The sequence below is a fragment of the Leptonychotes weddellii genome, chromosome 4, assembly GCF_054177405.1.
Source record: "Leptonychotes weddellii isolate Sample4059 chromosome 4, ASM5417740v2, whole genome shotgun sequence".
Taxonomy (NCBI): domain Eukaryota; kingdom Metazoa; phylum Chordata; class Mammalia; order Carnivora; family Phocidae; genus Leptonychotes; species Leptonychotes weddellii.
This window is the reverse complement of record NC_138372.1, coordinates 128,747,575-128,764,817: the sequence shown is the minus strand read 5'-3', so window position 1 is coordinate 128,764,817 and position 17,243 is coordinate 128,747,575.

Genomic DNA, 17,243 nt, shown 5'->3' with positions numbered 1-17,243 from the left:
AAAAGACATGTACAGAAAAACCCAGGGACTTTATGTATGACATGCTTACTTTTATGCTGTACTATAGTTTCAAACTCATCCTGTCAAATCTAAACTTATCATCTGATTCCTTAACAAGGTGCCCATGATCCAGTATTTATTTCTGGTACTACTTTTTTTTTTTTTTTTAAGATTTAATTTATTTATTTGAGAGAGCACAAGTGAGAGCAGGAGTGTGGGGGAGGGGCAGAGGGAGAGGGAGAAGCAGACTCCTCACTGTGTGTGTGTGTGGGGGGGGCTTGATCCCAAGACCCTGGGGTAATGACCTAAGCAGAAGGCAGACACTTAACCAATTGAGCCACCCAGGTGCCCCTGGCACTACCTATTTTTCATTCTCTCTTAGCTTTTATTCTATACTGTTTCCACTTCTTCTCATCTGCTATATCCAAAATGTATACATTTTTAATATTTCTCTTAGATATCCCCCCGGCTTTTTCCTTTTCATTTCCCTACACCAGACCAGGTCTGCTTTATCTTAATTATAGACCACCATTGCAGTCTCCTATTAGGTCATGCTTCACATACATTTTACCCTATAATTTCCTCTTTAATTTATCATTTCCTTTTCAAGAGCATAAAACAACCTCTGATTTCCCCAGTAGCTGGCACAAGTCCTTTCCTAGCTTTTAACTGATTTTCTACCCTTTCTCAACATGCAATCCCATAGTATCCCACTACATTTGAAGACAACTTGCTTAATTCTACATTCTGTTCCAGGGTCTTTTGAATGCTTTGCCCCCAGAAGTAATCATGTTTTTATTTTTATCAATCAAAAGCCCACTTCTGTTAAAAAAAAATCCAAATATTACCTATTTATAAAGATATTTTTGATAGTTCATTATCTTTGTTTGCACCTCCCATCTCCTCTTTGTTTACATATAATTGTACTTATAGCCACAGAGAAGGACTGAGATGGGGAGGGGACAGATTTTTATGGATCACAGTTCTAGAATTTACATATTATCTTATTTAGTCTTAAAAACAGCCTTACATGACATTATGATTATTTAGTACATGAACAAACTACATGATTGTACAGCAAGCAAACATCAGAACCAGGATTCAAATTGTGGTCTGACAGATTCTAAAACTTACCTCTTTCCAAAAAGGAAGGAAGGAAAGAAGGAAGGAAGGGAGGGCGGGAGGGAGGGAGGGGTAGGGAGGAAGAAAGGAAGAAAGAAACTTCTTAGCATATCTTTCTTTCAGTAAAATCTGGTTTCAATCTTAAGTGGTCTCGGGTAATTTCTTCATGTTAGTCTTACTCCTTCAACTAGATTAAGAGGAAGGACATGAAGAACATACCTGATTAATTATACATATCTGATTAATATTCATCACTCTATTTGACAACTTGTTACTTAAATGTCTGCCTCCTCTTCTTGACTGTGATTTCTTTAAGAAATGAACCATAGGGGCGCCTCAGTGGCTCAGTCATTAAGCATCTGCCTTCGGCTCAGGTCATGATCCCAGGGTCCTGGGATCGAGCCCTGCATCGGGCTCCCTGCTCAGTGGGAAGCCTGCTTCTCCCTCTCCCACTGTCCCTGCTTGTGTTCCCTCTCTTGCTGTGTCTCTCTCTGTCAAATAAGTAAATAAAATCTTAAAAAAAAAAAAAAAGAAGAAGAAAAAGAAATGAACCATAAATGGGGCACCTGGTTGGCTCAGTCAGTTGAGCATCTGACTTCAGCTCAGGTCATGATGATGGGGTTCTGGGATTGGCCCCATATGGGGGTCCCCACTGGGTGGGGGGTCTGCTTGTCCCTCTCCCTTTGCCCCCCCATCCTTGCTCTCTCTCTCTCTCTCAAACAAATAAATAAAATCTTAAAGTAAATGTTTTCTCTTTCTCCATTAGTTCTATAAATGAATGAATTTAGTCAAATAATTAAATAATTAATAAAGGATATAATCTTGGCACCATAGGTGGGTTTTAGAAAAGTGCTATTAGCCCGGTAATGGGTATTAAAGAGGGCACATATTGCATGGAGCACTGGGTATTATAAGCAAACAATGAATCATGGAACACTACATCAAAAACTAATGATGTACGGTATGGTGACTAACATAACATAATAAAAAAGAAAAGTGCTATTGACCTAGTATTAGGCAATAAATACAGTTAATAAATGACTTGGTAGATAAAAATGTAGATATAAAATTAGGTCATATAAGCTAGATGAATTTTTTTTTTTTACACTTTAAAGAGTACTGATAATATTTTAAAATTAAATTCCCATTTTTTAATGTGCCCTCCATTCACCTTTCTAACTCCTTTTGAATTTTTGTACTTAAAGAATATCTGTCTGCTATAGAAAAATTATTTGATAAATTTCATGTCATAAAGCTGTCCTGAGCTTACCAGCAGCTCACTTAAGAATAATAGCTTATTTTTTTCCTTATCACTGCTTATACATACAAGTAGTATCTATAAATACTAGCCCTTTTAAACCAGATTGCAGAATGTATCACCTGATCTCACTGACGACAGTGTAGCATAATATTTCTTTATCCAAACATTTAGAAATAAACCCTTATGTCTCCCTAATATTGTTTTCAGAAAAAGTGGCAGACTCAAATTTATGGTAAACTCTTCTCAATCTTGGGAGTTTTGGTTTTAAATCCTCATATTTAGTGAATGGCCACAGTGAGTTTCAGAGGATAGTTCTCTGTATGATCCAAATCCATTATTGAAATACAGCATTGCAAAATTTTAATTTAGAAAATTAATTTTCTAAAATTATATACTTTCACTACTAGTAATAACATAATAAAACAATATTATTGCAATAGCATGGTTAATATACTTGCACACCAAGGGAAATTAATGACTAATTTTCAAAATGTGTTTTCTTTTTATTAACATAAAGATTTAAAATTGTTCTTAACTTTAAATACCATTTGTGAAGCTGAGTGATAAAATAATAGTGAAATTATACAACATACACAATCTTAATAACTCCTCCTGAGGCTCAAGGTGACCACCAACCAGCTGTTATTTTGGAAAAAATAAAACACTATATAATAAAAACAGAAACACACTTTGTTTCATGTCAGGAAATGTATTTGTGCTGTCCTTTGTGAAGACTGCATTAAGGAAACAAAATAATTGTACATATAATATCTAGAGGCCAACGTAAATTTTATCATGTACCCCAGAAATATAAAACTGTATTTTCAGTCTTATATTTAAAGTTAAACTTCTTTTGGATTTGAGTAACTTGTGAAAAAATATTCTTGAATCCTTAATGTTACTTGTTGACATTTAAATAATTGATATGACTGAAGTTGATAAGGTATATATGGTAAATGGAGAAGGTGACTGTAGGTAGCATTTTATCAGTATTAAAGAATAAAAAGTAAAAATTAACTTGTGTGGGACTTTTGGCATTCCACTTGAAATATGCCAGTCTGGAAAGAGCATTGTTCTCACTCTAACAAAGGAAAAAGCAAATAATCTCCAAAGTATAACTTTTCTTGAACCCAATACAGGTTAGAAAACTATGGAATTTTTATTTTATTTTATTTTTTTATTATTTTTTTTATTCTTATGTTAATCCCCATACATTACATCATTAGCGCTGTGAATTGTGCAAGACTGTTGAATCTCAGATCTGTACCTCTGAAACAAATAATGCAATATATGTTAAGAAAAAAAAGAAGAAGAAGGTAGCAGGAGGGGAAGAATGAAGCAGGGGAAATCGGAGGGGTAGACGAACCATGAGAGACGATGGACTCTGAAAAACAAACTGAGGGTTCTGGTGGGGAGGGGGGTGGGAGGATGGGTTGGCCTGGTGGTGGGTATTGAGGAGGGCATGTTCTGCATGGAGCACTGGGTGTTATGCACAAACAATGAATCATGGAACACTACATCGAAAACTATGGAATTTTGACCAAAAAGAGTTTTCAGGTAAATTGTACAATTAACATTTGTCACAGCTGGTAAATAGGAACATGAATATTTGTTCAAATATTTGCTATTCTTTTTATATGTTTAAAAGAGTTCATGAATAAATAAAAACCCTAGGGTTCGTTATGACCAGGAGAGATTATCAATAGACCCAGAGATGGGAGGTTTTGGTCCAGAGTCTGTTATACGTGTGACCTTAGGCATCTTACTTCATTTGTACCACCTTCAGTTAGTTTCTTCTTAGGTCACTTCTCTTTGCTTTGGCAAGTTTTCCATGCTTTCTCTAACTTTTCCCGTTGTTTGAAGATGGCTATATCAGAAGAAATGTTACCCTGGAATTTAATTTTTATCTTCTTTGTGAAATGTTAATATAATCCTAATTGATGCCTACATCTGAGTGCAATATATTCCAATTTGAATAACTACTGAATGAAAGGCTTTGGATTTTAGAACAGTGTGTTGTATTTGAGGCTTATGTGGAAAATGGACACCTATATATCTTTGTCCAAGTTATACTGACCATATGAGAAAGATATAATAATTAGTATTTAATTGGTAGGGTCAGCCCACATATGAGTATGCATTTTAGCTTATTCTTGCGATGATTCCTCACTGATTTTCACAGAACACTATACCAATAAAATGTCCCATTGCATGCAATTTTTAAAAGGAAGCAAAGGAAAAAAGGAATGTGCATAGAAGTATTGAGCATTTCCTTATGAAGAGCAAGGAAATAGCAATCTGATTAGGAACTATGATGTAGTATATGGTTGCTAGATAATCTGACTTCCTTAAAATACTTTGAAAGCTCTCTTGAATATTCCTATAATTAAGATATAGGTTTTCTCAACTTACATATTTCTTGAAGTATGCAGGCAGTTTGCCTCAATAGGCAAAGTTTACAACAATCCTTTTATTTTCTTAAATTCTAGGCTTGCTTGGGACAAATACTTTTTCTTCAAAACCTGTTTCCTTCTAATAGCTATAAAATATCTGTAGGATTTCATCATTCTCTGTTCAATAACATTAACCAAAAAGAAAGAAAGCGAAACAAGTGCAGCCTCTAAATGCCATTTTTATGTTTGTAGGCAACATTTGGAACACTATCAAAAATTGTAATTCCAACAAACAGCATTCTTTTAAAATAATTCTGCAAACCACTGGGCCAGTTGGTGCTTTCATAAAGAATAAATGGATAATAATTCTAGTTTATTTGGGAGTTTTCATACTAGAAAATAAGAGAGAGGCTGAAATTACCCCAAAAGTTAAAGTAAAAAATGTTGATGAAGCCATGTATTTCTAGGGGGTTCTTCCAACCAGCCAGCTATTTCCTGAAGAGAGAATATTCTCTAAACTCTTTCAAATACTCAGTCAACTCTCTGTTAGTCCAGCAGTGATTATTTAACTGATGGACCATTGCAAATTCTAAAAATCACCTTTGCCTCCTACCCCTGATAGTTTGACTTTTTAGCCATTAGTCCTTTAGAGAGTGTATATGGAACATTGTGTTGGCTTGTTTCTCCATGTAAAACATAATAGGGCAGGTAAAAATTTCTGAAAGGAAATTCAAAAAGCACAAATTATAAAGAAATGATTGAAAAAATTTGACTATGCCAAAATCAAAATTTTTGGCATAATAAAAAAGCCACTTAGGAGAACATTCTGCAATACATAAAAATGGCAGATTATTTGTCTCCTAAATTTCATTGCAAAGCTATACCCCTCCCTTCTAGCGTTTTGGTAGAAGGTTTTTTACCTAGCACTTCGTCCCACCCCACTTCAGTGTCTCCATTGTAAAGGCTGATGTTAATTTTAAAAATAAAACTGTCAGTTATTTTACCAGGAAAAATGGGTTTATTTGGAGAACTGTAATCTGGGTCCAGCAAGCTATGGGAAAACAAAAAACAAAAAACAAAACAAAACAAAAAAATAGGCAAGTCCACAGAACAAAGGAGAGGTATACTCTTTTATAGAGGAAAGTGTGACATTGGAAAGGCTGTTAGGAACATAAAGCCCATTGGAGTAAACTGGGAGTTTGAGGAGGTATAGTGGCTTTCCATTGGCTGAGCTGTGGCTGTTTCTCACTGGGTGAGCTGTTGCTGTGGTGATGAAGAAAACCTCTTTTCCTTCTGCTGGGGTAGCAAAATAGTATCCTGTGCGGGGTGCAGCTGTTCCTGTTGGATTTGCAAACGAAGAGGAGTGGTAGGGTAGGAGAACTCCCCCTCTTGAACCTCCTGACTCCATTTTAGTGAGCTTTCTCTTTATTATTTTCACACTGGCCTTCAACCAGCAACTCACAGTGTTTTTCTTTTGGTTATATGAAGGACGTCACAGAGTCCCAAGCCCAGAGCTGGCTTAGCCCAGGTCTGGCTTCAAAGATGTTTGCTCTTTCCAGCACTTGAACCTAGGTAATTGAGAACAGCTTTTAGGCCCACCCGATCTCCAAGATTACAGCACTGAGCCTGGTTCCAACCCACATCTTTCAGAGCGGTGTGTGTGTGTAGAGCAGGCCAATTTTAATTTCCATTACCTCTCCAGAAGTTGCATCCCATGATTAGATTAGAATCCATAGTGTGCAACTTTTGATGAAAATATTTAGCTGTTGAGTGCGGTTATGTTATTTATCTTTTAAGTTTTTCTTAATATCTTTGCTATATGTTTTCATATATATGTTTTCCTATATATGTTTAGAATTTTTTCAGAGGGTATATTGATACTTAAGAGATGTTTCCTAAAAATTCAGTCCTTGACTTTTTCCCAAACCATTTCATATCTTAGGAAAAAAAAATCAGGTCATTATTATTTAGAACATGAACAATTTTAGTGAAAAGACTAACCCTTAATTATAATATTATTTTAAACTAATATTGAAATAGAAATTTTCAACAGTCTTACCCTCCTTCATTGTCTTCATTTTTTTTTGAATAAGCATTTGTAGTACTCAGCATGAATTGGCATTTAAAGTGAATAATTTTACTGGGTGTTATGATTCTGCTGCTATTTAAAGTAAATGAGTCTTTGTGTCAATGGAATGCCTGCAGGCCAGAAACCCGTTTGATAGTTCTAGCAGGAGACTCTAGGAAATTTAACATAAAATAATTGATAGTTTCATAAATAGAAAAGGTTTAAGAAACAAAAAGGTTTTGGCTTATTGATTCTGCCTCTTCTTCCACTATATTGTACCAATAATTATAATTCTATGTTTGACTTTGTAACATTTACAGTAAATATATTTTACAATGTGCTCATATTTATCACTATTTAGAATCAATGGCATCTTTTGATATTCCTACTACTATCTACTAAGGTATAGGAAAGTTTAGTTTTCATCAGTAAATAATATAATATTAAGCTCTCTATATGTAGGGATAAAGGCAATACAAGACACTGGTGAAAACTCAGTTTAAATCCTGCCTCTGTCAATGATCAGCTGTGTGGCTTGAGCAAATAACATTACCCTTCCTATCCTATGCAGATCCTTGAGGTAGGCTTAGGGCTCTTTGAGAAGGAAATTCTGGGGTCTCAGATATGCCCACTTAGAGCCTACACCCTTCCCTATATTAACCATGCTCTGCATATCTCTTTGACCCCATAGGGCACATGCCCTACAGGAAGGGCACAGCCAAAAGAAAGCCAGAATAGAGCTTTCTACAGCTTGGGCCCATGGCAGGAACCCCTGTAGCCCACATCCCAGGGAGGTACTAGATGGAAGGAAATAGGCAGGTTCATACACGAGTTATTTCAAATAAATTTGGGGAAACGGGGAGCAATTTGGAAATATTTTCCAGAATCCAACCTGTCAGTTCCACTCCTAGAAATGTATCATCTATGTTTAGTTGTAGAAGTGCCCAATGGTGTATGCATAATTACATTCTCTATACACTATAAAATCAAAAAGCTGCAAACAATATAAACATCGACCACATGATGAATGGGTAACTAAATTATGATACACTCATGCACTGAAATATATTTTGCAGCCATTTAATAGGATAGGCTGGTGTGAAATGATCGTCAATATGTATTTTTAAAGATTTATTTATTTTAGAGAGAGAGTGCAAACAGAGGGAGGGGCAGAGGGAGAGAGAGAATCTCCAGCAGACTCCCTGCTGAGTGCAGAGCCCAAAGCGGGAGTGGGGGGGGTGGGGGGTGTAGCTAGGATCAATCTCACGACCCTGGGATCATGACTTGAGCCAATGCTTAACCGACTAAGCCACACAGGGGCCCTTTCAATATATATTTTTTAAGTGAGAAAAGCAAATTAATGATCTGAGGCATAATATGACCTACTGTGTGTGTATGTGTGTGTATTATGCTTGTATTTGCTAAAAATTTTTCTAGAGGAAATTACAAGGAACTATGAAGTTACTGCCTCTGGTTGGTAAGAGCAGGGGTTAATGGGGACAGTTTTTACTTTATACCTCTGTCCATCCGAATTTTTTTGTCATAGCAGTTAATATTTTCATAATTAAACAACAACAAAAAAATAACATTACCCTTTCCAGAACTGTGTCAGAGGATTATGTATGAGAGATAAATGTAAAGCACTAGAAAAATACCTTGCACATAGTATGTACTTTATATATAATAACCATCATTTTTATGGGAATTGTATCTTTAAATTCCCAAATGATCTATTGCACTCCCTTACATATTACAATTGTTCATTAGATTTTATGTCATTAGATCTTTTTAAACAAATGTTACAACCTTAGAATTTTTCATTTTTGGGTTCTCAAAAATTTCAAATGAAAACTAGAGTAAGACAATCATTAAAATATTATAAAAAGGATACCAATTGTGTTGGAATGGACCTTCTTTTAAAGATGGTGGTACTATGATTATAAGGTGTACAAGTGGTGATAGTTAACATTATCTAAAAGTGTGAGCAGCAAATGTCTCTCTTTTGCATTGTGTGCACATAAAACTTTTTTGGTGCTGTTTATTTTGAAATAATTTGAGGGTTTAGTGGTTTGTTTGCTTGCTTCCTTGATTGTTTCTAAGACTCAATATTAGCTAGGATGAATCTTATTTTCTAAGTAGTGAAATAGCATGACTGTGTTTATTTAGTTGTCTTTAAAGAAACCTTTCAACTTCAGAACAGTACCTAGAGAAACAGAAAGCTTAAGTAACTTGACAGCTAGCCCAGTGCATTGTCTTCTGAAGAGTACTGCTTCCTTTTCTCGGAATGAATGCAAAAATGTACAGTCACTACAGAAAAAAAATGATTTCTATTTTAAAACAGATGAAAGTTCACAAGAACATTAGAATCAGTGTCTATACTTTGTTCTTATCTTGTCTACTTTACCTGAAATTTCAACATTTTAAAAGGAGGTTAATTGAGAGGTTTATTTTCCTGTGATTTTTATCATACTCTCTATAGATATTTTCAGAAACAATTAATTACCTCTTAAAATCAGGTTATTTGGGAACTAAATTACTCCCATCTCTGGGGGACTGATTTTTCAGAGTATAGTCATGAGAGTTTTAAAGAAATTATCTTTCAAATCCCTTCTGTCTGTACATACTCTTTCCAAAGATTACTCCCTTTAAAAATATACTTGCAGTCTCATATTTTCTTTGCATGTTTCCATCATTATCATGCTTGAGAGAGTTTAACAAGGTTTGAAAAACAGGGAGGCCTTTTTTGTGAATTAATAAAGGAGCAACCCCTTATTTATCTGAGGCTTGTTGTATACTCACAGCTAGTCTTCTTGTCTTTCCAATCCATCTATATGTCTGTTTGTATATATCTCTCCATTTCTCAGTGCACATATGTTAGAATTAGATTTCAGAAGTGAGATGTCTGTAATTGTGACTCATGAACATGCTTATTTGAATTAAAAAAAAAAGTAAGTCTAATTTTCCTGAATTCTCTGACAATAAGAAATGGCCTTGCCTACTAGTCATATGGTAGCATTTTCTTTAAATTGAGTGAGTTAAATCCACAATTCCAAAGTCCTAAGGAATATATATATTTAAAATGTGTGTGTGTAATTTATCATTTATGTATTGATATATATTTATTTCAATCTTTTTAAGGTACTATATATTAGAAAAATACAGTATTTCTTATTTATGGTCAATTAGGCCTTTTTTTTTTTTCTATAAAGCACCATAAACATCCTTGCATATATCACCCTGTGTACAAATTGAATATAGGGAATACACTTGGAAGAATGCCACATCATAGTGTTTGAACTTTTCCAACCTTATACTAGATATTTCAAATTTGTTTTCAAGCATGGTTATTATCAAGTTATATTGCAACTCCACCAGGGTTTCAGAGTTTCTATTTATTTATGCCCACTTGATGTTTAGTATGCTGGTTATTATGGTTTTGTAGCTCCAAATCCACCTTGTGATGTTGTAGCTGGGACCAACATTGCATTTCTGCTTTGGTTGAGGGATCCCTGGTAGGGTCTGCTAGCAGGATGTACTAGAAGTAACTGCAAGGATGGAGAAGGAAAGGGCCTTGCTCCTAGTGTGCTACTTATTTCTGTCAGCATCAAAAATTGTACCCTGGTAACAGCAACTGGTTCCCATTTAATGTTGATTTCCTAGTCCCCAAACCAGCTGTATCATGCTCCTGTGGTAATAACAGTGCATCAGGAGGTCTGAATGCCAGGTGCTCGGAGCCTCCCTCTGAGATCCTGAAGTCCAGAATCAGCCAGCCTCCTCCCCAGAGGCCTAGCTTCTAGTGCTACAGGAGCCCACCTTCGTGGGCACCAAACAGGAGACAATCCCTCTTCAGAGATTATTCCAGTTTTTTGAAGCTGCCTGCTTCAAATATTTAGGTTCTAATACCCTGAAAGTGTTCCATTTGTTTCTTCAGCCCTGGAGTGGCAACTGCTTCCAGAAGTTGTTACTTCTATGAAAACTTAATATTTTCCTCTTGCCTTTTAAGCCCTCCAATATCTAATTAACCAAACTTTTATATTAAAATATCTCTGTTAAAGTAACCAGCATATTTTTCTGTTTATGATTGGACACTGATAAAAATGATATATTAAAAAGTACCCTAATTTCATTTTTAATTACATCTCTTAAATAATTCAGTTGAGGAAATTTTCATATGAGAATTGCTTAATCCGATTTCCTTTTCTATGAATCTCTTGACCAGTTCCTTGCTCATATTTCCTACTGAGTTGTTGATCAACTTTATTTGATGGATTCTTTACATTGTGGGAAACCTATCCTTTTTCTTGTATAAATGCTTCAAATGCTGCTTGTTTTTTGAGGTATTGTGAGGAGACAGCATTCTCTGTTTTCATTTTAGTCAAATTTTGTGTTACTTTCTTTTGTAATTTCTGCTTCTTATTCTTTCTTTCAATATCCTTCCTGAAAATGAATTGTTCTAGTGGGGTGGCAAACCAAGATAATGTAAAAATTCTGGTAGTATGAACATACAGATGCTAAATAATCTGTAACAAAAATTATTTTCAATGCATGGTTGAATCCACAAGAAAGAAAAATCTCCAAGATTTAGTAACTTAAAAGGAACACAAGGTAGGAAGCTAAGCATGTGGGTTGAAGCTGGGTCCCAAAACAGGCTGTGGTTGTTAAACTTGAAAAGATTGTTTTTATATTTTCATTTTAAAACATTATAAAATATTTTAAATAAGTAAAAAGAACAAAATGAATCCCTATGTTCCTATCACCCAGATCAAGAATCATTAGATTTTTTCCACTTTTATTTAATCTCTTTTTTTAAAAAGCAAATTTCCAGATGTAATGTCATTTCATCCTTCATTTTTCAATAATAATCTCTCAAAAAAGGACAAAGTTCTTGACAGCAAATGTAGAAGCAAAACAGGTGATGGCGAATAAGAGGTGCAAACTTCCAGTTGTAAAATAAGTCACAGAGATGAAAAAGTGCAGCATAGGCAATATAGTCAATAATATTGTAATAACATTGTATGGTGTAGATGATAACTACACTTATCCTGGCAAGCACAGCATAATGTATAGAATTACACCTGAAACTAATATAATGTTGTATGTCAACTATACTTCAATAAAAAAAAGTAAACACAATGGAAAAATACTTTATAACATCTGAGAGAATATAACTATCAGTCTAGAATTTTATAATCAGATTAGCAATTACCTAAGAAAAAGTAAGAAAGACATTTTCAGACAGATTTAACACTAAACTACTAACAGACCCTTACTAATAGAAGTCCTATTAAACAATATACATCAAGAAGAAAATAGGAGTTAATTCTTGTTATTTGTAGTAGTTATATTCTATAAAGTTGCCAGGAACACTGAATGAGCAAAGACTGAATTCTTGCTCCCAGAAGAAAGAGACTTGGGTTCCTTTGGGCCTCTGGGCACATTATTTTTGTTAATCAAAATGCTGTTTTGGTCATGTAGGTTTATATGTCAATGTCTTCTGAAACGAGCCATCTCCTGCATATCTTCCATACAACCCTTTCCTGTACAACACATAGCAGGTATTTTTAAAATTCTTCTGTAGTCTCCTGGTCTGCAGAACCTGCACTACGTGCAAGTTTAATATCTTTCATTCTTCTCATCTTTTGACACAAGAAATGTTTAACATATTTTACCCTCAGTGATGTGGACCTAAATTTTTTTGGCTTTTAGCCTAATAATAGTGCTGTCCACTCTGTTTTTTCATCATCCATCATCCCATGAAACCACACAATGAGCTGTTTCCCATCTTTCCCATAGCTTTATCATGCACCATAGAAGTGACTTTAGCACTTTCTGTAGTGGGCAAACGTCCTCTTCCTTCTTCTGGATGGATGGTGTTGTTGATTTATTACCACTGAACTCACATTGGCACTGTAATTCATGCCTAAGGGAAGCTTATCTAATGCAAGTATTTTATCCATGAGGCACAGCATAGCCTTCTAATGCTAAGGAACACCATACAGCACATCAGCACTATGCTTAGGGGCCATTTTAAACAGTGACACCACCAAAATAATTGCACAAAAATGTAAAAAACAGACCACAAAAAAGAGAGTATGAGAGCAGAACTAAGTAGGCAGAGCATTCCCTTGTCCACCCTCACCTGGGAATGTGTGTGCTGGCAATTTTTTTTTTTTTTTACCACACTGAATATGCTCATGAATGATTGGAAAAATGCTGTGTTAATTTTGGTATTACAATTTAATTTCAACAAGTAGGCAAATATTGAGGATATATTTGTCTGAAGGGAGGATGTTAAGGAAGGAAGATGTTAACTGAACAATGCAGTTGGTAAATCTAACAAAGCATTGGTTATATTGAACCATAACAATTATGAATAATTTTATATTAAGAAGAAAAAGTTGTAATTAAGATATTGTGAAACAATAGCATATACATGTAATGGGGGAAGTCAAAATTAATATTCGATATATTTTCTCGTAGGGTAGTGACATTTAAATAAGAATGTTGAAGTACTGTAATTACTAAAAAAAAAGATACAGAATATTTTATATCCAAAGAATATAGGAAATAAAGGGAAAATAAAACAACTAATGATAGAAGGGAAAAAGCATGGTAAAGAGAAAACATAAATAACAAGGTAAAAAATGAATACAAATATAATAAAAGGTTGGAAAATCTATGTGCTATTTATAAATAAATGGCACAAAAGTTTAGAAATAAGGCAAAAAATTATATAAGATAAATTCTAATTAAAAGAAAGCTGGACAACAATATTAATACCAGGCAAAATGAAATGCATAGCAAAATGCATTAATAGCGATATATAATAAAGTCCACCAAGAAGATTAATCATGAACTTGTATTCTCTTAATATAATCTCAGAATTTTTAAATTGACAATGAACTGTCTTTTATTACAAGCTATTGCATGTTTAAAGATAGCTCTGGTTTACAGAAGTAAATAACCTAACCATTCAGTGATTATTTGGTTCAATTGAGGAGGTATTGATGTAAATAAAAAAGTAGTTATTGTAAATCTTTAGATTTTTAACAGACCAATAACAGCAATTAAATATCTTGGGTTAATATAAACATTCAATTGTGGCAACAGTGCTTTAAAACTGGACTAATAGTTTTAAAACTCTATTAATGGCATGTATGTGATTACAGGTAATAACCTGTACATGCATGGGGAATGGAGAAACTAGTAGGGAAGAGAGCAAATTATTTTAAAATAATTTAAACTGACATATAACACTTTCAGATATACAATATAATGATACAACATTTGTATGCATTGCAAAATGATCACCCACAATAAATCTGTTAACATTCATCACCACACATAGTTAAAAATTATTTTTCTTGTGCTGAGAACTTTTAAGATTTACTTCCTTAGCAACTTTCAAAGATGCAATACAGTTTTGGTTTTTTTTTAAAGATTTTATTTTTATTTATTTGAGAGAGAGAGAATGAGAGACAGAGAGCATGAGAGGGAGGAGGGTCAGAGGGAGAAGCAGACTCCCTGCTGAGCAGGGAGCCCGATGCGGGACTCAATCCCGGGACTCCAGGATCATGACCTGAGCCGAAGGCAGTCACTTAACCAACTGAGCCACCCAGGTGCCCCGCAATACAGTTTTATAAACTGTAGTCACCATGTTGTACATTACATCCCATGACATTGCTTTCATAACTGGAAGTTTGTACCTTTTGACACCATCCATTTTGCTCCCCCTCCCTAGCCTCTTGCAACCATCAATTTGTTCTCTGTATCAATTAGTTCTTTTTTTATTTTATTTCCACATATAAGTGAGATCATATGGCATTGTCTTTCTCTGACCTATTTCATTTAGCATAATGCCCTCAAGGTCCATCCATGTTGTTGTAAATGACGGGATCTCCTTCTATTATGGCTGCAGAAAATTCCATTGTATATATGTACCACTTTTTCTCTATACATTTACCCATTGATGGCCACTTAAGTTGCTTCTCTGTCAATTCTTGAAAATAACACTGCAGTGGGAGTGCATGTATCTTTTCAATTCGTGTTTTTGCTTCCTATAATCTCAATTTATATAGCAAAGCAACAGAATTTCAAGGGAAAAAACAGCAATCTTTTAATACACCTTTACCAGAAGCTGACCTATCAGGCATACCAAATAAAAACTTGTAGGAAATAGAAGATATGGATAACATGCCAAAAAAGCCATATAAAATATTATATGAAGACCTCTTTACACAACAGTAGGTCAGTATACATTCTGCTCAAACATATGTGGAACTTTTATAATTGATCATATTTCAATTAATTTAGAATTGATAGCAAAAGCTAATTGTTAAATCTTTTTCTGTAAACTTTATTCTAAATTTTACAATTTTACACTTATAGAAAAAATTACAAATACCATATAAAGAACTTTTTCCTATTTTTCTTGTAACAGTTGAGAGCAACTTGCCAATCTGATGCCACATCACACGTGTATATTTTATTGTGTATTTCCTACAAACAATGGTCTCTTACAATACAACCATGGAAATCATGAATTTACGTTAGTACATTATTAATCTGAATTGAGTTTTGCCAGTTGTTACAATAATCTCCTTTATAGGAAAGGGATTGGGTCTGGAATTATACATTGCATTTAGTCATCATGTCATTATAGTCTTCTTCAATTTGTAACAATTATTTTATGACTTTGGCATTTTTGAAGATTTTAGTTAATTACTTTGTACACTCTCAGTTTGGTATGTCTGATGTTTCCACATAATTAGATATGGGCTATACATATTTGACAGGAATATCACAACAATGATGCTATGTTCTCATCACAAACTACTGGGTGGCTAACAATTTTGTTTGATCACATTACTAATGATTACTTGGATCACTTGATCAATGTCGTGTCAACCAGTCTTCTCCCCCGTGAAGTTGCTCTTTTTCCCTTTCATAATTAATAAGCATTTTGTAGGGAAGTAATTTAAATCTCAGAAGGAGTTCATTCTATTCAAACTTTCAATTTATTCATATGTTAACCTATATTGATACGTACTTATATTCCTACTGCCTAAATTCAGTAGATTATATTAGTATCATTGTTTATTTGGATGCTCAAATTCTCTGAAATTTGGTCAGTGGGGGCCCATTCAAGCTGGCTCTTATGCCCTTTTGACATGGTCCCATCATTTCCTTGCTTTCTGGTATAGCAAGATGTCCAGGCTCATCTTTGTCTTTTCCCTGATATTGGCTTGAATTCAGTCATTTGAAAGAAACCTGGTTGGTTTTGGAGGATAATGGTATTTATAAGCCATGCTCTGGGGATGGGTTGTTTATTGGTACTTGTCATTTGCTCCTCTGAGGCACTCTTCATGAAAAGACCTGGGAAATATATGTACATGTGTGTGTATGCATATATAGCTGACCATTGCACAAGACAGATTTGAACCGTGAAGGTCCATTAATATGTGGGGTTTTTTAATAAATACAGAACAATACAGTAAATGTATTTTCTCTTATGATTTTAATAACATTTTCTTTAGCTTTTAAGAATATAATATATAATATAACATAAAAATATGTGTTGGGACACCCGGGTGACTCTATCGGTTAAGCATCTGCCTTCAGCTCAGGCCATGATCCCAGGGTCCTGGGATGGAGTCCCGAGTCAAGTTCCTTGCTCAGTGGGGAGAGCCTGCTTCTCCCTCTGCCTGCAGCTTCCTCTGCTTGTGCATGCACTCTCTCTCAAATAAATAAATAAAATATTTTTTAAAAATGTGTTAACCGACTATTTATGTCAGTATGTCTCCAAGTCAACAGGTTGTTAGTAGTTAAATTTTGGGGAGTCACAAGTTATTAATGGATTTTTCACTGCATAGGGAGGTCAGTGCCCCAACCTCTATATTATTCAAGGGTCAACTGTTTATATTTAAATCTGTATTTCCAAATCTATTTATCTAGCATCCGTGTCTCCAATTCTAATTCAACATCAGAGGGTTTATTTTAGACTTTTGTGTTTGTAAATCCCTTCTTCAAAAGAGAGAAAACTGGATATTCCCCCCTTGTAAAACTACTGATATAATCAATCTCTATGCAACCAATCTCTGATTGCAACTGCCTCCTTATGTGGACTCTCTATGTGGGCATTCTGCTTGGGCTCTGATACCTGTGCCAGGCTGCCAGAAAGAATAGGCATGTTCTCACAGCTTTGGAGCACTGATTGTTTACATCAGGTCACTCTCATGCAAAAACACCCTACTGCGTCTCCTTGGACTCTGATACCCTATGGTAACTATCCTCTGAGATGGCCTCAAATGATCTCTGCCTCCTGGTACTTACTTACAGATTTATGTAATCCCTAGTGACATTGTACCAGTGTTAGTATATGTGATGTACAAGTGATGGA